The sequence below is a fragment of the Balaenoptera physalus genome (assembly GCF_965194825.1).
Source record: "Balaenoptera physalus genome assembly, chromosome: 7".
Taxonomy (NCBI): Eukaryota; Metazoa; Chordata; class Mammalia; order Artiodactyla; family Balaenopteridae; genus Balaenoptera; species Balaenoptera physalus.
In genome coordinates this window covers 6,763,038-6,788,036 of record NC_138886.1, presented here as the reverse complement: position 1 = coordinate 6,788,036, position 24,999 = coordinate 6,763,038, and the positions used below count along the sequence as shown (strand labels likewise).

The 24,999-nt window shown below is 54.9% G+C and overlaps 1 long non-coding RNA gene across 2 annotated transcripts; it reads right to left on the bottom strand.

The window, feature by feature from the left end:
* Nucleotides 1-669: 669 nt before the first annotated feature.
* Nucleotides 670-24,333, bottom strand: LOC309663789. 2 transcript variants are annotated; one of them, XR_014265469.1, is made up of 5 exons: nt 21,542-24,333; nt 12,884-12,961; nt 4,766-5,142; nt 3,629-3,770; nt 670-3,482 (listed from the first exon to the last, which is right to left on the bottom strand). It is a non-coding gene; the product is annotated as an uncharacterized lncRNA (long non-coding RNA). The 2 variants fall into 2 exon arrangements; XR_014265470.1 differs by lacking the exons at nt 12,884-12,961; nt 21,542-24,333 and having other exon boundaries at nt 4,766-10,014.
* Nucleotides 24,334-24,999: the final 666 nt, after the last annotated feature.

The following is a 24,999-nucleotide window of genomic DNA, read 5'->3' as shown; positions in this document are numbered from 1 at the left end:
TTCCAAGCCCCAGAGTCTCAGTGTCCATAGCTAGGAGGTGTGAGGGAGAAACTCCAGGGCAGGTCTAAAATCACCCTGCTGTGTGGCTCTGGGAATGTCACCTCCCTTCTCTGGGTTTCAGAGTCCCTGTCTCGGATGGAGGTCACCTGAAGTTTCCACGCCTGACAGGGCCAGAGAAGCCTGTGCAACTTATAATGCTGAAGGAGAGACAGCTCTGTTCCATTCATACTTGGCATTGCTTTGCTTTGCAGCTGTATTGACCGGGAACTAAACTGATGTGCAGCTCTTGAGTTCAACTGCACAAAATGGAGGTCAAAATGGTTGAATATCGGCACTGTTTGTTCAGCCTAATAATTCTACACATAAAGAACATATGGGGGTGGGGGGTACTTTCCTGGTGGCGCAGTGGTTAAGAATCCACCTGCCGGTGCAAGGGATCCGGGTTCGATCCCTGGTCCAGGAAGACCCCACATGCCCCGGAGCAGCTAAGCCCGTGTGCCACAACTACTGAGCCTGCGTTCTAGAGCCCATGCTCCGCGACAAGAGAAGCCACCGCAGTGAGAAGCCCGCGCACCGCAACGAAGAGTAGACCCCGCTCACTGCAAATAGAGAAAGCCCGTGTGCAGCAACGAAGACCTAACACAGTCCAAAATTAATTAATTAATTAATTAATTATTTAAAAAAAGAACAAATGGGGGACTTCCCTGGTGGTCCAGTGGTTAAGACTCCGCGCTCCCACTGCAGGTGGCGCGGGTTCGATCCCTGGTCGGGGAATTAAGACCCCACATGCAAGTCACTTCCCCTTCCTGAGCCTCAGTTTGTCTCCATCTGTAAAATGGGTATGTGTACAGCGAGGATTCCATGCGCTGTGTATACCAAGTGCAGAACTGAGCCCGTGGAGCAGGAGCAGCTCTCCCCACCCCCATCTCCCGCCTGGGGCTTCTCCTGGGAGGCACCAGCTCCAGGGTGTGTGGAGGGAGCGGGGTGAGGGCATGGTGTGTGCCACCTCTGCAGAGCCGGCTCACGCTCCCAGGCTGCCCCAGCATCGTGGTGCCGGAGGTGCCCCTGCAGGACTGTGCCCATCTTCCCCTCTGCTAGGAGCACAGAGCTCAGCAGCGTGAAGGAGGCGGGGTCCCCCCAGGGAGGCCTTGCTTCCCAGCCAGTTGTTAGCACCCCATGAATGACCCCCTAGGGAGTGCAGCCCCCTGTTACTGGCCTCTGGGGGCACCTGCCTTCACCCATCCGTCCACAGCGTCCCTACGGCAGAGTGAGCCTGGAGAGTCCCTCCGGGCGTTGTCTCTGAGCAGGGGTGGCCCTAGCAGAATCAGGGGAGGGTTCTCTGTTTTCCTCTTTTACCCCATCCCCACCCCTCCCCAGACCCGCCAGATTGTCCACCCAGACCGTCCTGCTTTCTGTCTGGGTGACTCCCTGCCCCGGAGCCTCAGCTCTCAGACCCACAGAAGGGGACTGGCCTAGCAGCCTCCTCACTGTCGAGGTCCCAGGGGTTGGTGGGGCCGCCCTGCCCTGCGCCCCACAATGCCTGTCTTGTGCAAGCCTCTCCTTTTCCAGAATCCAAACCTGGGGCGGCGGGGGAGCTGGCAGCAGCGAGGCAGAACCTGAGAGGCCAGGGGGGCGACAGGCAGCTGAGAGCCACTGGGGGTGGGGGGGCAGTAAGCAGTTAATCAGAAGGGCCACTTGGCTTGTTGCTGCATCAAAGCTGTCCCCCTCACGAGGCCACCCCAAGGCAGCCCCTGCAAACTGTGGACCCCAGGAGGCCTCTCTCCTCCTGGCCCCTCCCCCGACTCTCCACAAGCGCTCCTCCTTCCCCTCTTGCTCTCAGCCCCCCAGCTTTGCAGGCTTCCTGGGCTTTGGTTAGAGAACAGGCAGAGACCCACCCAGGCTAGGTGTGTGCATTTGTGTATTGTGCTGTGCGTGTGTGTGCACACGTGCGCGTGTGCGCCTTTGTGCACACGTGTGTGCACGGGTGCGTGTGTATACTGTGCATGTGTGTATAGTGCACGCGTGTGTATTGTGCATGTGTGCACACGTGCATGTGTGCCTTTGTGCACGTTTGTGCATGGGTGCTTGTGTATGTATACACTGTGCATGTGTGCACACGTGCACGTGTGTGTGTGTGTGCGCGCGCGTGTGTGCATGTGTGAGCGGCGTGCAGCCTCGAGGAGGGGGCCCCCGGGCTCGGGAGGGGATTTAAAGCTGCTTTCGCGGCTGCCGGCGTGAGCGCTCCTGATAAACAGCCCGGAGCCAAAGCGCTGCCGGCGGCGGGAGGCTGCGTATCAGAGCTCCTGGCAGGCTCGCAAAAAGCTGTCCCCGGCCCCGCGAGCCGCTCTATCAGCCCACGGAGGGAGGGCGGGGGAGGCAGGAGGGAGGGAGGGAAAAAGTATTTGCTTCAGCCCTTAATCACGGAATTTGAAATCCCAGCAAGTCGGTGCCATTTATTTTCAGAGGCTGTCAAGGCGGGTTTCAGCATTTAAAAGAAAGGAGGATAAAAAACATTTGCATTTCCCTCCCTCTCTGCCTACCCGCTCTCTCTGCTCTCTCCTCTCTCCCCCTCACTCTCTGCTCACCTCGCTGCCAGTTGGGGCTGTGTGTTGGGGAAGGGATGCCAGAGAGAGATTTTTCAAGGCGCTTCGGGCACCGGCCAGTGTGGGGGGCAGCCCCGGTCAGAGGCAAGGGTGTCGGTGTGATGGGTGGGGGGGAGGACCAAGCCTGGTGGAATGGGGAAAGAGATGGAGGTGGGGAGCCAGGCTTGGCCGGGGCTGCTGTTTTAGGGGGTGCTGGGGGCTGTCGGCGGGGCTCTCCTGGGTCCCTCCAGAAAGGAGCCCTGGCCCCCAAATTTGCCCCAGCCCCGGGGGACCCCACCAACTCTTCCTGGCTTCTGCAGTGGAAGTCTAGGATGTTGAGGCTGCGAGGGGAGCTAGGACACCCCCCGGGGCACCACCCTCCCTGCACAGACAGGGAACTGAGGCCTGGAAACGGAGAATGACACGGCCAAGGTCACACCCTGGCAGGACCAGGACAAGGAGGGAGGCTACCTGGGTGTTAAGCACGTGCTGGATGCCAAGCGCTATGCAGCACCAAGCACGGGGCTCTGGACGGCGCTGGGCGCTGAGCTGGGGGCTGGGCAAGGAGGTCTTTGCCATCAGATGGACCAACCAGGGCTCCAAAGCCAGCCGTGATGCTTTCCAGCACAGTGACCTTGGCCATGGCCTTCTCTCTGACCTTCAGCTGGAGCCCATGGTACCTCCCATGAGGACCAAGTCAATGCGTGCACTGCATTGCGGGGGTGGCTCTGTCACCAGCACCCTTCCCGTGTCCACTGCACTCACTCTTCTTGCCTGGTGTCTCTCTTGCCTCTTGGGGAATGACTTGGTGGTTGGATGATTCTGTCCTTGAAGAGGCTGGGGCACAGAACCCCCCCGGGTCTGCTCCCCAGGGCTCCCTTCTGAGACTCAGTTTCCTCACTGGTAAAATGAGAAAACCCACAGAATTATGGTCGGATTTCAATGAGTTAATGCGTGTGAAGCCCTGGGCAGAACACGAAGCACTGGGAGATGCCCTCCCACCGCCATTGTGATGATGCCTTTTAGCTTTATGAGTATGTGCCCACCTGTCTCACTCCGAAGATTCCAGACATCTCCAGGCCAAGACCCTGCGGTTCGTCTCAGAATGCCTCTTGGCCCCAACTTAAGGGAGTGATGCTGAAAAGTGCCCAGTAGTCCCCCTGCTGAGGCAGATGGAGAGAAAGCCATCTGGAGAGGAGAAAAGAACCCCGGCCCTGTGGACGGACCCCCCACTTTTGCCTGAACTGAGGCTGGGAAGTAAGTTCTGGTATCTTTTGCAGACACCCAGGATGCCCCACTCCCCCCCCCCCCACCACCACCGTTTGCTGATTTTTTTAATTAGCAAAATGAGCCTTCATTGTTACAGCACAGAAGGTATAAAGAAAATGGTAAAATCATCTCCCTCCCAACACCTCCCAATTCAACTCCCCAGATAACCAGCGTCCAGAGATTAATACTAAGACTTCCAGGTTCTTCTGTCAATAGAAGCCCATATAAATACTTCTTTTGATAAAAGTCGGGCAGTGCTATACATCCTGTTTGGCAATTTATTTTCCTTTCCACATTACAGTCTCCTTTCCAGGTCTATACGTGTGGCGACCTCGCTCTTCCTCGTGACTGAATAGTGTTCCCTTGTGCGCATGCCCCCGCGCGCGGTGATCCAGTCCCCGGTGGATGGGCACAGAGGTTGCGTCCGCTCTTGCCCTCTCAGGGCTGCAGAGAACGGGCTGGCCCTCCGCAGCAGGCAGCGTTGTTGGCATCGGAGGGGCCGCTGTACCGAGGGTGCACGGGGAGGATAAGGGCGTCTGGGGAAGGCTCCCCCCCTTCCCCAGGAACAGGCTGGTTGGCGCCCTGCTAGCACCAGGGCTGGGTGGGGAAAATAGCCTCAGGGAAAGCAGGGTCCTGGGGGCCCAGCCCTCAAACCCGCAGGGGAAGGAAACCCCTCACCCTGCCCCCTGGGGGCCCCGGGATGTGGAAGCCGTGGGGAGAGGACCCAGTCTGAGCTGTTCCGGTCGGGCCCCTCCCCACCTCCCTCCCCTGACGAGGTGGAGTAGTCTGTGTCCCTCGGGGGAGGGGGCAGTAGCCAGCTCCCTCTCCTCCCCCTTCAGCACCTTCTGTGCCCCCCGTCCCTGCCTCCCTCTCCCCTCCAAACTGCCCCCACCCACCAGAGGGGGACCCCAAACCTTGCATCCACGGAGAGAGCCGAAGTCAGCCAGAAGAGGCTCTGTGTGCAGCGAGGTGGGGCCTTTGTTCTGGATTTTGTTGTTTGTGCCTCGAAGGGAACATTCAGTGTGGCTTCTGGAGACAGGCTGACCCATGTTCAGTGACAGCTCCATCCATTCCAAGCTCCAAATCCTCGAGCCTCAATTTCCCAGTCGTGGTACCCAACTTCCCCAGGGGGGCACCGACAGCACCTGCTTCACAGGGGTGGTGGGAACTCCGTGAAGGGGTCCATGCGAAGCCTTCAGGAGTCTCCTGACCCGCAACAAGTTCTCAATGAACGCCCGCTGTTGTCATTACTATTTTTGTTATTATTCCTAATCGTGATGTTTTCAGAAATCTGCAGTACAAAAAGACCGCCTCTGAGTTGGGTGTCAAAACCAAGAAAAAGTCTGCAGTGGTGTGTATGCTGTGGGTGGTGTGTGGTGAGTACGTGATGTACGGTGTGTGTGTGAAGGTGTTATGTTTGATGTGTGTGTGGTATGTGTGTTAAGTATGCAGTGTGTGTGGGGTGTGTTACATATGGTATGTGTGTGAAGGGGTGTGAATGCAGTATGTGTGGTGTGGGCAGCATATGCGAATGTGGTGTGCGGTACGCATGTGTGCATGTGTGTCCTATGTATGTCAGGGTGTCCTCACACCATCTTTTGTGCCCTCTGCCCCCTGCCAGGCACTCTCTCCATTATCTCGGGCCCCTGGACTCTGTCCCTCTCCCCGGGAATCACTGTCACACCTACATCTTCCTTGTTACTGAAGGACAAGCCTGTTGACCTGGTGGCCCGGGAAGACCCGAGGACAACCCTGGGAAGCCGAAGAGGCCCCCCTTCCCTAACTACTTCCCCATCTGGCCCCACCCCGCAGCCTCTTTGAACACGGGTCCACGTGGGCCTCATGTTCGGTGGGGTTTGGGTCGACATCACCACTGGCTGTGGGAAGCTGCTTCTACCTCGGGCCTCAGTTTCCCCAGCTGGAAAACAAGGATAAGAACAATAAGGTCCTAAGATTGTTTAAGCTCCTCATTTGCTCCCAACAAACAAACAAACAAACAAGCGAACAAACAAAACGAATGAACCAGAAAATGCTCAACCTTCCCAGAGGCATTGAGAGCAGGAAGAGCATGTGTCCAAGCAGGCGATCAGCACAGACTCACATACCGCACGGGCTCCTGGGATGGAGCGAGACTCTTCCTCTTCCTTTCCCCCAAGAGTTGTATTTATTGTAAGCCCCCTGCCTTCCTCAGTTCTGCGTGGCTCTGGCAGAATTCCTAGATTTGCAGGGCAGGGTGAGCCAGGTGGAGCTGAGCTGAAAGGTGGGGTGTGGGCTCCCCAAGGAACGGGCTCTTCCGACACCCTGGCAAGGGGTGCAGCTGGCTCACGGCTCCCCACCCCAGCTGAGAATATTGCCACGGCCAACATTCATGTGCGTGCCCCATGGGCCATATCTTGAGCCAGCCCCTCCTCACCAAGTGTTTTCTCACCCTGGCTGCCGAGAAGAGAAGTGACAGGAGTAAGACCCCATATGCGTGTAGACCCTTAGGGCTTTTTCAAGGCATGTTCATAGATCTTGTTTATCATACTAGACGGTGAACAAGTCTCTTCCTCTCTCAAGGCCTCAGTTTTCTTATCTGTAAAATGGGGCTATGATGATGAGTCAATGAGCTAAGGATGTGAGGCTGCCGGCACAAAGCCCCACATCTGGTAAATCTTAACCAGTGTTAACTCTTGTGGTGGATGGTGCCATTGTTCCCAGTGATTCTGGACCCTAAGAAGGTGACACCTCCTTGCCCCGGGGTCAGCGACTCACGGCGCCTCCCTATGGGCAGAGCATACTTCCACACCCACTGACGGCAGGCTTGGCCATGTGAATTGCTCTGACCAATGAAATGTGAGAAGTGACCACATGCCAGTGCCTGGCAGAAGCCTGAAAAGCTATCCTGTGGTTATGCCAGCTCTCTGGCTCTTTTCTCTCAGGTTTACACGTCCTAGATAGGGGCTGCATCTTCAGCCTGGACCCCAAAATAAAGATAGCATGTGAAGCAGAGTGGTAGAGCAGAGGGGCAAGCGAACTGTGGGTAGCATTAAACCTGAATGAAGATAAACCTTGGCTGTGATAATCTACTTATATTTAGGGGATGTTTGCTATGCAGCATAACCTAGCAAAATCTGACCAATACAGAAATTGGCAGCAACAAACATTTGTAGCACTGGCTCTAGGAGGAGGTAACAGGTGACAGGTGGCAAGGAATCAGTTATTGGGGGTAGGAGAGAGGGTGACCCATGTTATACAGTGGGAAACCTTTGGGAAGATTCTTGCCTACAATAACTTGCAAAGCTGATACGATACTGCACTTGTGGCTTTAGCTGAAGAGCTTGGGAAACAGAAATGTCTAGAATGTCTTGGTTGCTTTTCGCTACATGTCATGGGCTGAATCAAGTCCCCCCAATTCATATGTTGAAGCCCTAACACCCAGTACCTCAGAATGTGACTGTATTTGGAGACAGGGTCCTTAAAGAGGTGATTAAGATAAAATGAAGTCTTCAGGGTGGGCCCTAATCTAACGTGACTGGTGTCCTTCTAAGAGGAGGAAATTTGCATACAAATGTGTACAGAGGAAAGGCGACGTGAAGACAGGGAGAATATGGCCCTCTACACATCAAGGAGAGAGGCCTGGAACAGACCCTTCCTTCCGGGCCTTCAGAAGGATCCAGCCCGCTGACACCTTGATTGTGAGAACCAGCCTCCAGAATTGTGAGAAAATAAAGTTCTGTTGTACTTTGTTACAGCAGCCCTAGCAAACTCATACACTGCCTTTCACAAGCACTATGGAATAGAGATGCCCTCTGAAAGGAATTAGCCTGCTTGCAAGCAGGAAAGAAAGGGAAAGGGAAAATTCAGAAATTATGGGTTTGCAGGGTTGAAAAATGCAACGATTTCTCATCTCTAGCCAGTGAAAGAGAAAGGAAGCAGGAGCTCCACGAGCCCATTGCCCAGAGGCCTGGAGCCCACGGGAGGATGCAGAGGTGCCATTAGGGGAAGGGGGCCCCTGTAGGATGCTGAGTTTGGGTGTAATCACCTCATTCCCAGTGGAAAAAAAGTGACATTCCCCACCCCCGCCCCAGCGGTTTGTCTTCCAGAAAACCTAGAGAGAAAACCCAGTCCCATTTTGGGAAAAGCCTGCTCTTTGCGTGACAAGTGGGCAAAACAGACCCAGTTCCTGCCCCTCTGGCAGTTACTTGATTCTGCAAATTCGAGTTACAAATGACATTTTAGTGAAATTTCTAATACATGGGTGTTTGGAATACATGATGTGATCTTGGAGCAGATAATGAGTTTTAATCTTAACTGTCTGTGTCCCCAGAAATGTATTGTTTGAGAAGTCTAATTGTAAATTTGAATCTTTATGTAGAGACTCTGCAAAATGGGTAATCCACAAATAATCAATAAAGAATATTCTAGACTTATGAAGAAATAATAAAACTAAGAAATGCCGGGGCTTCCCTGGTGGCGCAGCGGTTAAGAATCTGCCTGCTGGACTTCCCTGGTGGTGCAGTGGTTAAGAATCCACCTGCTAACGCAGGGGACACAGGTTCGAACCCTGGTCTGGGAAGATCCCACATGCCACGAAGCAACTAAGCCCATGCACCACAGCTACTGAGCCTGCGCGCCACAACTACTGAGCCTGCGCTCTAGAGCCCACACGCCACAGCTACTGCAGTCCGCGTGCCTAGAGCCCGTGCTCCGCAACAAGAGAAGCCACCACAATGAGAAGCCCGCGCACCGCAAGGAAGAGTAGCCCTCACTCGCCGCAAATAGAGAAAGCCCGTGCGCAGCAACGAAGACCCAATGCAGCCAAAAATAAATAAATAAAAATAAATAAATTTATTTAAAAATAAAAAGAAATGCCTTGGGTGATAGAGTCTAGTTAAGACCCAGTCTCAGGGTAAAGATCGCATAGGGGTACGACCAGCACTCCCTTGGTTAAAACCTCTGGTGAGCTCAAGATACCTGTGATAAAGTCTAGAGAGGCAAGTCTAGAAAAGTTGGATGCATCTTTAGCATAAGAAGCTGAATGGCAACAAATAGAGAAAGGGTAACTGAGTTCTGAAGATGGTCACACTGTCAAAAGAGCTGCCAGTCTGGACTAAAAGAGTCTGTGACCGTTCACGACTTAAAACAGCATCTGGACCCCCAAGGGAGGAAAGCTGCTCAGCCCCATCGATGTGGCCAAGGAGGTGATGGGAAAGGAAGTCCTTCCGGAGGGCTACCCAGGGGCCACAGGGAACAGGGGCCTGGGAGCAGTTCTGAGGGAGCACAGATGGAAGAGTGTTTCCTTCACCTGGGGGAGGTGACCCGCACAGCGTCCACCCAGCGGGACTCAGAATTGCCACGCGCGGTGCCTGCGGCTTCCCTCCCAGCCCTCCCCCTTCTGAGGGAGCGTGTCTGTGGGTTTTCCTGTCCCTGTTCCTCCCCTGAGTATCAGGTGTGTGGATGAGCTGCTAGGCCCGCCATAACAAATACCAGACTAGGAGGCTTAAACAGCAGAAATTTACTTTCTCACAGTTCTGGAGGCTGGAAGTCCAAGATTAAGGTGTCAGCAGGGTTCGTTTCTCCTGAGGCCTCTCTCCTGGGCTTGTAGACGGCCTTCTTCTCACTGTGTCCTCGCATGGTCTTTTCTCTGTGCGCACACACACGTGTCTGGTGTCTTTCCGTGCGTCCCTCTTCTTATAAGAACACTGGTGGGTTAGGGCCCACCTTAAAGGCCTCATTTTAACTTAAGTACCTCTTGGGAATTCCCTGGCTGTCCAGTGGTTTGGACTCTGCACTTTCACTGCCGGGGCCCAGGTTCAATCCTTGGTCAGGGAACTAAGATCCTGCAAGCCGCGTGGCACAGCCAACAAACAAACAAACAAACAAACAAAACCCCAAAAGTAGTTACCTCTTATAAGATATATCCAAACATGGTTACATTCTGAGATACTGATGGTTAGGACTTCAACATGCAAATTTTGGGGAGACACAATTCGGTCTATAACTGTGTGTGAGACCAGAAAACGTTACCCCATATACAGAGCTCCATATCCAGAGAAGCACGGGGCGTGGGGTGGCACTTACTCAGTTGCATTTAGCTGGCAGCTGGGCTGGAAGGTCCAAGAAGTCTTACTTTGTAGGTCTGGAACCTCAGTGCTACTCCACTGGCCCCTCCCTTTTCCCTCCCTCCCTCCCTCCCTCCCTCCCTCCCTCTCCCCCTCCCTCTGTCCCTCTCCCCCTCCCTCTCCTGGGCTTCCTCACAGCATGGCGGGTTCTACGTGGCGGCCGGCTGCCAACACGGAGCACTCCAGAAAGGGTGAATGCAGAGGCCTCAAATCTCAGAAGCTACACAGCAGCAGGTCGGCTCCATTGTGCTTTTCAAAGCCAATCCTGGGGCCAGCCCGGATTCAAGGGGAGAGGGAAAAAAAACACCACCTAGGGCTTGATGGGAGGATGACAGAGAGCCTGCAGCCATCTTTAATCTCCCACATGCTCTAGAAAGGGCCATTACACAAGCTCCATGTTCCATACAACACAAGGCCAATTGGTGAGAAGTCTACTCATCTTGAGCCCGTTATAGTTCTACATCCCTCCATTCTCAGATATTCAAAGTCCTTAAATTCATCCATTTTTCTAGAAGTAATACCTGGTGAGTCTGGCACCTCAAAACACCACCTATTCTTCCTCATCTGCAGAACTCTCTGAGGGCGGCAACCCAACCTCGGAAGTCACCCTAGTCTTCACAGTTGGGCTCAGATGCAGTGAACCCCTGAGTCATGCTCTCCACAAGTGTGGGGGCATCGCCTGCCGGGGCTGAGTCCTGACCTTGGACCCCTCTGGGCCCTCACATGGGAACCCTGTGGCTCAGGGAGGTTATGTGACTTGCCCAAGGTCACTCAGCTAGGAAGTAGTAGCAGAGCCAGGATTTGAACCCATGGCTGTTTTGCTCCCGAGTTCTTAGCCGCTGGGGTCTCCTGCCTCACACTCTGTAAGTGGTCTACAGATATTTAGGATATTTAGTAAGTGGATAAACTACTTGGTGTTTCCTTTGGCAACCTGGGAGGTTCTGGATGCAGTCACAGGGGTGTTTCAATCTCAAGAGTTGACTAGAAGTCTAGAAACTGGAGTTAAGGTAGGATGCATTAACCGGAATCCACTTTCCTCCCCTGCCCTCAGAGGAAAAGTGGGTGCTTTTAATGCAGAATATGGAAAATGTGCAAAAATAATAGTGACTTTGACATTTAATGAGAGCTCGCAGTGCCCAGCCATCGTCCTGAGAACCTTCCACAGATTAACTTCATTTACTTTTCCCAGGGACCTGATGAGGTTAGGGGGCATCATTATTCCCATTTTACTTATGAGGAAACTGAGGCACAGAGTAGGTTAAGTCTGTGCTTCTCAAACTATCCGTGGTGAAGGGACTTTCAGAAAAAAAATTTCCAGTCTGTGGGAAATGATGCTTTTGTAATCTACACAGTCGCAATTGGATGTAGGCAGTGCCAAACTGCTATGGACGTTTCTAAATTATCGGTTTCTATGCTTCTCTTATCATGTCAGCAAACAGTGTGTGAGCCAGCACCAGCCTGTGGACCACAGTTTGGGTTGCACAGCATCAAGTGGCTTGCCAAAGGCTATCCAGCTGCTCAGTGATGCGGCCAGGATCTGGATCTGAATCCGGGCTCTTGACCACTCACTCTGTCAGCAGGAGGGATGGAGAAGGCTTTGGCCATTGAGTATAGATCATAATAAGTATCTGAGAAAAAAGCGAAAGAACACAGAGTGACTGAAAAGCCTATAGGTTGGTATCAGAAGTGTTAAGGAGTTTGTGCAAAATTCCAGAGCTACTATAGAGAGAACTGGGGCGAGAGTAAAAGGGCTGCTGAGAGCTATTGCTGTGGGTTGTGAATTAGACCCCTTTGAAGTTCTTTGGGGAACAAGTGAATTCAGAAAACTCATTTAAATTACTTTCGACTGCTGGACTATTAAGTCACTCAGTGCTGAGGCTGAGCTATGTGGAACCTCGGCTTTTATGTGGGTTATACCGACATGAGCTTAGGTTTCTGCACATCTCTTCCCACCCCCAAAGAATTTAAACCACCACCAAGCTGTGACCTACTGAGGGTTCAATGAGCACTTTGGGAATTAATGAGTAATGAACAAACCGGTAAATGGTCAGACATCAAGTCCTTCTTACAAGTCCATTGGGGGCAAGACTCCAAGAGAAAATGCTGGATATGGAGGACCAGGAGGGGAATCAAGCCCTCCAAATGTCAAAAGTGACCATCATTAAATGATAGGATTAAAAGTGGTCCTATTGTCTGTTTGGAGCTTATCTGTATTTTCTACAATATGTATAACAAGCATGTCTTACTTTTGTAGTAAAAATGAAGTTATCTGGGAGGGAATACACAGTCCCTACTTTAAGCGTGCCCCCAGTTCAATTGGAGAAAAGATGGTCAGGTCACTGTGAGTAAGGATCCAGGCAAACAGGAGGTGCTCAATACATGTTTGGGTTAAATTTCAGTCATGCACCAGAAGGAAGGAGACCCTTTCTGAGAAGGGCACTTTTCTTTATTTCTTTATCTCTTGCCCCCGTAGGTACCACCGTCCTTAGTCTGTAGGCTCACCGTGGGCAAGGCCAGGTTGCCTGGACTGATGCCCCCCACCTAGCGTTGGGTCTGTAACAGCCACAGTTGGCCCCCATGTGGATGGCAAAGTCTATCTATCTGCGTGGTTCACTTTTCCTTCCAGTTCTCTGGTCTGTTCAGTTTCCAAGGGGACGAGGGATGGGGACAGCCTGGGGACCTCAGAGGACCAGGAGAAGAAGAGGCCGCCTGCTTCCCGTTCCTCAGGACCTCTGTGGCTGGCTGTGCCTGCAGCATGGCCTGTCTCCTTCCTTTCTTCTGATTTCCCATCACCTGGCTGGTCCCTTGGGGCAGAGTGCAGGGTCCTGGGGCCACAGTTCCAGCTTTTCTCCTCCTTCCCCTCCCAGCTCCTGTCTCTCCTCTTTCTGGCTGCCTCGGCTCCTGCTCAAGGTCAAGGAACAAACAGACCTTTCCCTGGAGCCAGCCACGGGGAGGACGCCTCCAGCTAGAATCCAATTCTGAGTCAGGGCCAGGGCTTTCTCTTTCCTGTGAATGTGAAGACAGGAAGGAAATTTTCTGTAGCCATAAAATCAGTGAAAAAAAAATAAATAAATAAGTTTTGTAGGCAGAGAAGAGGCCAAGCAGTTGGCTTTGGTTTAAGGCACAAATAACACATGGAAATGGTCAGACCTGGGGAGGGAGGGTCTGGGGGTAAACTCGAATATTCTTGTAGCTTTTAGCAATATCTTCTTTTACCTGAGGGCCAACCAGGTGTTGGTCGTGGGATTGAGAACATGGGATGGCTCCCTGGCTTTTGGGGACAGAATGGGGGGGGTGGTCTAAGTGGAGCCAAGTGTGGGGATGAGCAGGGAGTTGAAGACTCAGGATGTTTCTAGGCTTTGGGCCAAGACAGTCCAGTGGCTGGAGCCAGGACCATGGTTTTGGAGACCCAATATGAATAGCAATGAACTTGATGGGTTTCTAATGTTAGAGGGATGAACCTGGAGCCCAGAGAAGGCAGCGCTGGCCAACTTGGGAAGGGTCTTATAGGCAATGACAGCGATTTAGGACTTTACCCAGAGGACAAAGAGAAGCCGTGAAAGGTTGAAGTGGGAGACTCGAATGGTCGAGTTTCTAAGGTAGAAAGATCTCTCTCATTGCACCGTGCACGTGGCCTCACGGAGAGCAAGCCTGGAAGAAGGGAGAGCAGCAAGGCGGCTGCTAGTCTGATCCAGGTCGGTGGCTGAGCAGGTGGAGGGAAGATTCAAGGTATGTCAGAGGTGGCATGACAGGTCTGGGTGACTGACTCACATGGCGGTGGCACTGGGGAGAGAGGAAGGGGAAGAGGATGGCGCCCAGGCTTTTGGGCAGAGTGACTGGGTGTATGGAAGGGGTTCCGCAGACGAAGAAGGGGAGGATTTGGGGGCAGGATACATATTTTTATTTCTTGAATATTTTTTGAGCTTTGACCAAGTACCACGGCACAGGACACCAAGAAGGATAAGGCATGGCTCTGACCCAGAGGAGCCAGAATTCACACATGTCAAGAGAAAGCCTGTAAGGGTGGGGCTGTAGGGACCTAACCCTGAGACATTGGGACTTCAGGGGATGGAGAGGTGGGGGAGGGCTGCAGGAACTGGATGGGCCTATTTGGAGGGGTCAGTGATGAACAGCTGCAGGACCACGACTTGGCCTTCTAGATCTTTCACACCCCTTCCCACGAGCCCGTGTGCCTGGCTCCATGCCAGGCAAGGCATCCTAGCTTCATGCCCTCCCCCTGCTGCCCACTCCAGCCTCAGAGCTGGCCTCTCCCTGGCTCTCTGGTAAACTACTCTCTCTTAAGCTAAAACCAGAACGCGACCCAATGTTTCCCTAAGGGGCCTTTGTCTCTCGTCTCCCATCTAGTTGGGAAACACTCTCCGTTCCACATTTTACCTGGATCGCTTCTACCCATTCTTTATGTCTCAGCTTAGAGGGTCTTTGTCCTGGAAGCCTTTCCTGTCCCCTAAATCTGGGCTGGTTGTGCCTCTCCTGTGCTGAAGAAATATTCTTTGGGTGGATGCATGGGGAATGAATGGACATTTGGATGACTGGAGGAATGAGTGAAGGAATGAATGGGGGAGATGAATGAATGGAGATGGGTGAATGGATGGGGGATGGATGGCTGAATAGATGAACTAATGGATGGATGGGTGAAGGGGATGATTGGTGAACTAGGTAGATGGATGGTTGGGTAGATGAAGAGCAGAGGGTGACCTGGTTAGGTGGGAGGTAGGGTAGGTGGGATAGGTGAATAGGTAGGTGGGTTAGCCGATGGAGGTGGATGGAGAATTGTGGGTGGGTGGAAAGGAGACTGGATGTAAAGGAAGGGAAAGGAGATGAGGCTGGCTCAGGCATGTGGAAATTTGTGGAAGGCCCAGCGTGTCCAAGGCAGCAGTGGAGTCGGAATCTTGTTCTCCTTACTCCTCCCTCTGACCCCTTGGCTTCCTCAGAGCATTCGGCTCCCACACTGGAGGGACCCAGCTCCGGGCACCGCAGTCAGAGATGTAACTGGCACCAGGAACCTTCTTCCATTTTCCCTCTTTTTTATAACTCTTCATCTTGTGGATTTTTTCCCCAGCTGGTCTGATTATTGACAATGCCCTGAGTCTGGGGATGAACTAAGAGATTTCGGTCTCTCCATAGCCCCCGCTTCCTCCCGCTTCCTTCCTTGCCTTCTGCATCCCCCTCCTCCTCTGCTGGGGCTTCCCAGCAGAGAGCCGAATACCCACCTGTGCTGGGCCGGTCTGCAAGCACAGCCTTAGCCAGCAGCGGCTGCCTGAGCCCCGTTGCCCTCGGCCCCAACCAGCCCCGGTCCCTGCTGCCTGGTGCCCGCCCCCGCCCGGCAGCTCCGATTTTCAGCTCGGGTTTGATCGCCTGCCAGGATCTCCCAAATGTCAGCTGCAACGTTAGCATCTTTAAGAGAGCGCCCGAGGCGATCTTTAAGCAGGGAGGCTGGGGCCCCATGCTGATGAGAGGAGCGGGCTCCGAGCTGACAGCTCTGCCTGCTGCCTCCCAGCCGCGGTTCTGGGAGCCTGTGGCCCCCCAGTCTTTGGGCCTGGACAGCACTTGGGTTTATTTTTAAGTTTGGACGAAGCAGGGCTTTGCCAGGAGTTGAGCTCGATCCCCATCGCCTCCCCCTACCAGGGAGCCCCAGGAGGGAGACGGGGCCGGTGTTGTCACTGCTCTACCCCCAAGGCCAGCGTGGGGCCTGACCCTGAGAAAGAGGGGATAAATATTTGTTAATCAAATGACTGCACGAGCGTCCTAAGCTGCCCCAAAGAGCGAATGCTGAACAGGGAGCTTTCTCCCTCACCTTCGCCTTGAGGGTGAGATGCTCAGGGTGAGGGGAGACGAGCAAAGGCTCCAGCCTTTGGAGTCAGACCGACAGATCCAGCATGTGGGAGCTGTGTGACTTTGGGAAAGTTGCTGGCACTCTCTGAGCCCTGGCTTTTTTAAAAAAAATAAATTTATTTATTTATTTTTGGCTGCGTTGGGTCTTCGTTGCTGTGCGTGGGCTTTCTCTACTTGCGGCGAGCGGGGTCTACTCTTCCTTGCGGTGTGTGGCTTTCTCATTGCAATGACTTCTCTTGTTGCGGAGCACGGGCTCTAGGCGCACGGGCTTCAGTAGTTGTGGCTCGCGGGCTCTAGAGCTCAGGCTCAGTAGTTGTGGCACACCGGCTTAGTTGCTCCGCGGCATGTGGGATCTTCCCGGACCAGGGCTCGAACCTGTGTCCCCTGCATTGGCAGGCAGATTCTTAACCACTGCACCACAAGGCAGGTCCCTCGGAGCCTCGGCTTTGTCATCAGTGAAATGTGCAAGAGGATAGAATGCCAGCCGCGTAGTTGTTGGGAGGATCCACGAGCAAATGAGATGGGAACACTGGGTGCAGTGCCAGCACATAGTAGGGACTCAAGGGAGTCGGTCCCCTTCCTCTCTTTCCCCTCTCTGCCCCTCCGCTGCCCCTATGGCTTTGCAGGTGCTATTCCTTCTGCCGCGAAGGCCCTTCTCCAATCATCCTGGTCCTTCCAGATCCTGAGCATGCCCCTGCCCTGGGACCCCTCCTCACCCGCTCAGTCCAGGCACAGTTGACACTCCTCCTCAGGTCCCCCAGGACTGAGTTCGCGCCTGACACCCATGCAGTGTGACTGTGGTTTCTGTTCCAAGGCAAGGGTCAGCACATATCTTGGGGGCAGAAAATATTTGTATTGATTTCTAGAGTCTTAAACAGGTCCTAGTACATAGCCGATGCAGAATGAATGAATGAATGAATGAATGCCTAGCTAGCTGGTCTGAGCAGAATCAAGGAACGTTTCTGGAAGGTTTTAGTAATAAGAGAATGTACACCTCAAAGGCTGAGCCCTGCTAACACCTTCAAAAAACTCCCCATCGTGTTGGTGAAAGGCTGTTGCCTTTTCCCGAAATGCCACGTTTCTCTCGGATCCTCAGAACAAGGATGCTTATTCTCAGTTTTCAGTTGCCGTTTGTCACACAGCAGGTTGGAGGAAGGTGCCTGGTCCAGACCATCCTTCTGATCCTTGGTCCCTGGGCTGGTGGGTCCTGGCCCATCCCATGGCCGCCACTGGTGCCCATGGCACACTCCCCAGTGCCCCTGATGATCAATGTCCTTTGCAGAGTGGGAAGGCTATGGAAGTGACCTCCATATTGGTGACTTGGTCTATTTCCACATTTTTGAGGCCTCTCACTTGAGACTGAAATGCCCAGTTGGGGAGGTGAAGTGACTCAGAAGAGAAAAGGATAAGAAGCACCTAGAGGCCCGATCCCACCCAAGTGGAGGCAAGCAGGGAAGGAGAGCAGCCTGAACCTCTTACACTGGAGTTGCGGTCTTGATGGGGACCAGTTGGAACTGGTGTGCTGAACTGGGGGATGGGGAATTGGTACACTTCCACAGAGAGGACAGGATCAGCACCCAACTCACATAAGCATATGTTTAAAAACTAAAAGGTGAAGGAACCGGACTCAGAATGGTTATAGAATAAAAATAGAATGAATAGATGAATGAATGGTGGGTGAGTGGTAGGTGGATGGATGGACACATGGGTGGGTGGTGGTTGGCTGGGTGATGGCTAGATGATTGGATGAGTTGATGGATGAATAGATGGGTAGATAAATGGATGGATGGATGTGTGGATGGGTGGATGGATGGATGGTGGATAGATGAGTGGGTGGGTGGATGGGTGAAGAGATGGATGCGTAAATGGGAAGATGGATGCGTAAATGGGTTTATGCAGGGGTGGGTAGGGGAATGGATAGGCGGATGGATGGATAGATGGAAGATGGGTGGATGGATGAGTGGGCAGATGAGCGGATGGATGGGTGGTGGATGGAGATGTAGATGGGAAGATGGACCAGTGAACGGGTTCATGGATGGGTGGGTGGGTAAGTGCATAAGTAGACGGATAGATGGATGGATAGATGGGAAGATGGATGAATGAGTGGGTAGGTGGGTGAGTGGATGGATGGGCAGATGATAGGATAGGAAGATGGATAGGGCGCAGGATAGGTGGATGGGTGAGTGGGTGGATAGAGGTAGCACTGGTGTAGAGCAAAGAGCAAACTGGTTGAGGGTTAGGGAATCTTGCCTTTGCCCTGATTCTCACCCTTATGCCCTATGGGCCTTGTGGTAGTCGTCTGACCTTCTTGGACTTCAGCTTCCTTATCTGCCTAAAAGGGCAATAGTCCCCGCCCCCACCCACTACCCAGGGATCAGAAAAGATCCCTGGGCTGTGAGTACCCCCCTGGCACCATAGCCTCTCCAACCCTCCTGACCAATCTCACCCTGCCCACGTGCCTGTCCTGTGCTGACCTTCCTCTTTCCCGTGCCCAGGGAACTTCTGTGCAGTTTCCATCACACTTTCTAATAGAGGTCAAGGGAATTCTGTTCACAGCCGAGTCCAGCATGGGTAACACCCAGAGCCCTGAGTCTGGTCGAGCCTGGCTGATACGCGCTAGGGTTAAGAGGCCATCTCTGAGATCAAGAAGTGGCAGCTCTGGCACTCAGTGCGGTGGGACCTGAGGCAAGTCAACACCCCTCTCTGAGCCTCACTTTCCCCACCTGAAAACGGGGTTAGCAGAAGCCACCCAAGGAGGGTGCCTAAGAGGCCCCACGACACAACACATGCAGGTGCTCAGCCCAGCACGGGGCCCAGGGCTGGGCTCGGAGAGGCATAGCTGCCCTTGCTGCTGTCTTCACCAGAACCAAATGCTGGCCCGAAGGGCTTGATGTAGAATGAGCATCCCATGGGCGAAGGTCTGGCTGCACGCAGGCTTGTGGAACGGGGAAGTTCCCGGGAGTCAAGACCCCCTGGTACAGGCAGGCTCACAGCCACTGTAGCCAGCTCGGATGTGGCGAGCACAGTCACACTGCATGGGTGTCAGGCGCGAACTCAGTCCTGGGGGACCTGAGGAGGAGTGTCAACTGTGCCTGGACTGAGCGGGTGAGGAGGGGTCCCAGGGCAGGGGCATGCTCAGGATCTGGAAGGACCAGGATGATTGGAGAAGGGCCTTCGCGGCAGAAGGAATAGCACCTGCAAAGCCATAGGGGCAGCGGAGGGGCAGAGAGGGAAAAGAGAGGAAGGGGACCGACTCCCTTGAGTCCCTACTATGTGCTGGCACCGTACCCACAACTCTGTGTGGCGGCTTCGTGGCTTCACATGTACCTCATTCTGGACAACCCACAGCCTGGCGCTTCCCGTTACCAGCTGGGTGACCCTGGGCAAGCGACCTCCCCTCTCTGCGTCTTGTTTTCCTCACCTATAAAAGGTGGGCTTCGGAGTTACCGGTGTGCTTTCTCATTTGCCTCCCAGCAAGGGGGTGGGGCCAGCACCCTTCACCGCTGGAGACGCAAATGCTGGGGTCCAAAGAGGTTCTAGATCGACTTCAGTGCGGAGCTAGGATAAGAATGCAGCCCCCTCCCGAGCGCCCAACCTTCCCTAAGTATTCTAGCTGAAGCCTTGAGCTGAACTTTGGGCTCTGGGTCCCCTATCCCTCCTGTTACTGCTACTCCCTGCCAATGCCTGGCATTTCCCGGCCGGTGGTGGAGTCCTTGCTGTGAGCTGGCGGGGGCGCGGGGGGGTGGGGCTCTCCTTGCCATGGAGCCTTGAGAGACTACCCCCCAGGGGACCCCCCAACACCCGCAGACCCAAGGGGCACCCACAGAGTCCATGGGAGTTTGGGCAGCCCAAGTGACATGGTTGTTGGGTCAGCGCCCCCTCAGACCTGAGTGACCTGGGCTTGGGAGAGGTGCCGGGGGACAGGAATGGGGACCCAGGGCCCCTGGGGGTGGCAGCAGTGCAAGGTCCCAGCCCCCACCAGCCCTAGGGTCCCTCCTCCCCTTCCCCAACTGCTGCAGACTCTGGTTAAAATGGCATGCCACCATCTGTCATCCTTCCCCCACTCCATGGGCTGGCTGTGACTCTGACTCAGGGACTTCCTTGCCTGTAAACAGGAGGCAGGCAGGTCCCCAGGGCCAGGGGGGTGATGGGCCTGATGCTGGCCCAGGGCTGCTGAGCTGGGGAGGAGCCCGTGGGTGGGCGGGCAGGATACCAGGTACCAGGAGGTCTCCAAGCCCTCCCGCAGTGGTGCCCCTACTCCCCAGGGGTCCCTCGGTGACCCTGTCTCCCACCTGCACCCACCCCCTTCCCTGAGCTCCTCCAGCTCCCTGGATCGCTCACATCCTCCCCGCCTTGCTTCTGCTGTGTTTAGAGAATTTCAAATCAATACCTGGGTCTGAGAGCGTTGATGGACCCTCCGTAACGAGGGTTGCCTCCCTGGGCAGCCTGCATCCCGCCCCAGGCATCTTTGCTTTACAACCAGGAAAACGGAGGCCAGAAAGCAGGGCAGTGGGAGAGCTGGGGGTGAACCAGGACTCACCCCGGCCCTGGCCCTGGCTTCAGCTTTGCCTCGCAGTCAGAAGCAGCAAGGAGGAGGGAGGGAGGGGTGACACAGAGGTGAAAGGCTCTGAAACTGTAAACAAGCCTCCTGGCCTTACTTTTCCCATCTGGGGAATGGGGGAGTCAAGGCTTCTCGGAAAGAGTATCTTTTGAGCCAGAGAGCACACGGGGACTTGTTCTTATCTCCTAAAGCCCGGCAGCTTGGGAGGGGCAGCACTGCGGGTGGGGGCGGTGAAGGGGATTCCTTCTGGGAAAGAATCAGCTCGGGTCAGCCCCCTCCACGGTCCTCCCCCGCCCCAGTTCTGCAGCTTCTCCCTCCCCCCACCACAGGGCTGCCAGCTGCCCCCTCCCCTCCCCGCCTTCTGACTGCCAGCTCCTCCCCGCAAAGCCCCCAGACCCCAGCTGCAGTGTTTTTACAGCTTTGACCAGCCGCTCAGCCCCTCTCCTCTCCCTCCCCCTCCTCCTCCCTCCGCCTCCATCTCTCCCCCTCTCTCTCATCCATCCTCTCCCCCTCCTCCCCTTCATCTTTCTCCCTCTGTTCTCCCTCTCCATCCTCTCCCCCCTCCTCCCCTCCGCCTCTCCCTTCCTCCCTCCTCCTTCCCCCCTCCCTCTATCCTCTCTCCTCCTCCCCCCACCCCCTTCCTCCCTCCCGAGCTCTCCCTCCCTCCCTCTCTCCGGGGGAAGAAAGGTCACCGTGCAGCTGATTACTCAGAGCTCAGTTGCTGTAGCAACCGGCGGGGGAAGTGGGACAGGCTGTCTTTGAGGACGCGTGAGGTCGGCCGCGGGCGGCTGGAGCCGGCGCGGGCCTCTGTGCTCCTGCGAGCGGGAAGCTGCCGGCAGCCCGGCTCCTCGGCCGCCGCGGGCCCGGCTCCGGGGTTTTTTAATGAAGAATTCCTGCTCCCCTCTCGCACCCCTCCCCGCTCCCCTCTCGCACCCCTCCCCGCCTCCTTCCCGCCTCCCTGGGGTCTGGAAGGAGAGGTTCGCCCCCTCCTCGGTTTGGCTGCTTCTCTCTGGTCGTCTGGTCTCCGTCTCTCCCCCTCTGCCAGGTTCTGATGGCTTCTTTCCTTCTCGTTCTGTCCCAGAGCTCAAAGGCACAAGCCCCTTCCCCGCACACGCGCGCGCGTGGACGCGAGAGCGCGCGCACACACACTCCCGACCACTCTCCTCTCTCACCAGCTGGGTAAGAAGACCAGTGAAACCCTCAGCATCTCCGTCCCCAGCCTTTGTCATGGGCCTGGGAGGCTCCAGGCTTCCTCAGCACAGCCAGAGACAAGAACCCACGGAGGATCTGGCCCGCTGCTCCCTGGGCACGGCGGCATCCGCCTGGCACCCACTGTGTGCCCAGCTCTGCCCTCCAGGAGCTGGGGCGGGGGCTGGGGGAGGCAGCGCTCTGCTCAGAAAGGAAGCTGGACCCGTGGGGGGGAGGGGGGATTGCGTCCCAGCCCCCTGTTGTGGCTTGGTCCTTCTCCTGCAGCTCAGAAGCTCAGGGCGCAAGACCTGCTGTGACAGAGGGTCCTGGAGGTGAGGGACGCAGGCTCTGTAGTGGGCTGGGCCTGGGTGCCAGTCCCCACCCTCCTCTGGGACCCTCCTCCACTGTTAGTGGGAATGTAAAGTGGTTCAACCACTTTGGAAAACATTTGGCAGCTTTTTCAAAAGTGAAGCATACACCTTCCATATGGTCAGGCCATTCCCCTCCTAGGCATTTATCCCAGAGAAATGCAAACTTAGGTCCACGCAGGCTTGGACACGAATGTTCATAGCAGCTGCATTTGTAACAGGCAAAACTGGAACCAACCCAAATGTCCATCAGCAAAAGACTGGCTCCGCAGGTCCTGGGCATCCCTACGATGGGACAGGGCTCCGTAAACAATAAGAAGAAATGAACTGCCGATACTGCAGCAACGTGGAAGAAACTCAAGGTCATGATGCTGAGTGAGAGGAGCCAGGAGACAGAGTGCATGCTGTGCATACGTTTCTAGTACATTCTAGAAAGTGCCAACTAACCTATAGTGACAAAGCAGCTCAGTGGTTGCCGGGGGACACTGGGTGCTAGGAGGTCCCACGAAAAGTCACAAGAAAAGTTTTGGAGGGGGGTGGATGTGTTCACTGTCTTGATGGTAGTGACGGTTTTATGGGTGTATACATATGCCGAAATGCAATTTGTTTTTTTGGCCATGCCACGCGGCTTGCAGGATCTCAGTTCCCCAACCAGGGATTGAACCTGGGCCACAGCAGGGAAAGCCCGGCATCCTAACCACTAGGCCACCAGGGAACTCCCCGAAATGCAGTTTGAATGTGTGCAGTTATTGTATGTCCATTATACCTCAATAAATTGAAAAAAATTCCTGCTCTGCCACTCACTGGCTGAGTGACCTTGGGTGGGTCACCTCACTTCTCCAAGCCTCAATTATGAAAATGGAATAATGATAGTGGTAACCTCACGGATGGTTATGAGGATTCAATTACATAATGTTAGCTCATCACTCAGCTCCATCCCAACCAAACCAAGGGGGCCCCATCCAGGGCAGAGAGGAACAGCACTGGGGGACCTGCCTGAAGTTCCCCGTTTTGGTTTGTCCCCCGCTCACTCACTCATGCCTTGGCAATGAGAAGGGGAGCCCCTTGACCCACGCTGAGCCTGGCCACTTCCTGGGTAAACAAGGGAGAAACCAGCCCTAACCCCATCCTCATGGGTACATAGTCTGGGGCAGTTACATCACGAGGAAGAGAGGTCCAGGCACTTGCAAAGGCCCTGTGGCTGGTGGGAGCCCTGTATGTCCCAGAAGCTGAAATGCAGGCAGCAAGAGGTGCACAGACAGGCCCCATCGTGTGACCTCTCGCAGGGCCTGCCAAGGAGTCTGCAAGCCTCCTGAGGGCTGCCACGCTCCTGTGTGTGGTTTGTAGGGGACTGTAGTGTTGGCTCCATCTCCGTGCAAATTCCAGCTCTCCGCTCACCTCCACTTTCTCTAAGCCTCAAATTCCCCATCTGGCAAATGGGGGTTGATGATCCCTTACGGGACCTGGCCCGGTGCTCAGTGGTTAGGCGTCTGGGTTGTGTCTGACTCTTTTGTCAGGTTTGCCACACTGTGTTCTAATTCGTGGACTCTGGATAGCTTGCCTGGCCCAACTGTGGGCTCCTGGGGGCTGCATTTGCAGCCTCCTCCCCTCTGAGCCTCGGTGCCTGGCACAGAGCAGGCACCCAATAAATACCTCAGGATGTGAATAATCAAGGCACCCATGCAGGATAGCGGGTCCACGCTCTGGCTGAAAGACAGACTACTTCTGTGGGTGGGCACATGTGGCCCCCAGCAAGTTCTCAAAAAGTATTGAGACCACCTTACCCTCCACCCTCAGCCTTGGTCTGAGGATTTCTCTCAAGCTGAGAGTAAGCGTGCGGACAGTTTTCTTGGGGTTCCGAGCTATGGTTAGTTTTGGCCCTTCGACTGTGAATGACTTTGACCAGCCAGGTCATCACCTTTACTCACTTGAGGAGGCCCTGGAGAGGACGAAGTTCTGAACACCCACCCCGACCCTGGACCAGCTGCCCAGACCGTCAAGGGGGATGGAGTTGACATGAGAGATTCCCACCAGGCATCTCATGCCCAGAAAGGGGTCAGGCCTGGGCCAGGTGCACAGGGAGGCCATGCCAGCGCCTGCCTTGGACTCAGTGTCCAGTGCTCTTCCCACAGGGCTGGGCCAGGCTGCAGGCTAGCTGCCCGATTCCTTTTTTGCCACCGAGGCTCACACCAGAGCTTCCCAGATTTGCACCAGGGCGGGGGGAGTAAAGCGTTATGTTGAGACCCTCACAGAGTTTGCCAGGAAGGCGGGCTCTGGCCTCTGAGTGGCTCACGTTTCCACCACCCCTTTCAAAGCTCCTGACCCCCTGTGCCTGCCCTAGGAGCTGCGGGAGAGCCAGGGCCAGAGGGAGCCTGAAGCCACAGTCCCGACACCACGGAGCCTCCCAGGCTCTCCCTTGACTTGGCCAAGCGGTGCACCCACCCCACCCCACCCCCCAGCCCCGATGGCTATGGTCTCAGAGGGAAGCTTAATGGAGAAAATCTCACCAAGTACCACTAGCCTTGGCCTCAGAGGCTAACCCAAACCCCCCCATGCCCTGTGACCACGGCCACATCACTGTCTCTCCCTCTCTGACCCACCTCTTCCGAAAGCTGGGCCTGCATCACTCACCTGCAGGGTGCTGGTACCACAAACACCCTGAAAAGCAGTCATTACTACTAAGAAGCCCATTTTCTGGAGAAAGAACCGAGGCCTGCGGGGTCTAGGTGAAGTGCCCAAAGCCAGCCAGGTGGTGACTGATGATACGTACAGCCAGAATCCGGGGTTCCCACCCCAGCTCCGGTATGACTGTGTGACCTTGAGCAAGTCACGGCACCCCCTCAGAGCCTCAGTTTCCTCATCTGTGACCTGGGGATGATAAAGGGACAGAATGAGCTCGAGCAAAGGTGGCTCTCGGCACAGAGCACGACACCGTCACCAATATGATTATCTGTGGGCAGAGCCCTCCCAGTGCCCCCCAGCTGCTCTTCCATTTGTGGCAGTGGCCCAAGATCTTCCATGGGACCATGTTGGGGCCCTGGAGATGGGAGGTTACATTTGCTGTGACAATGGCT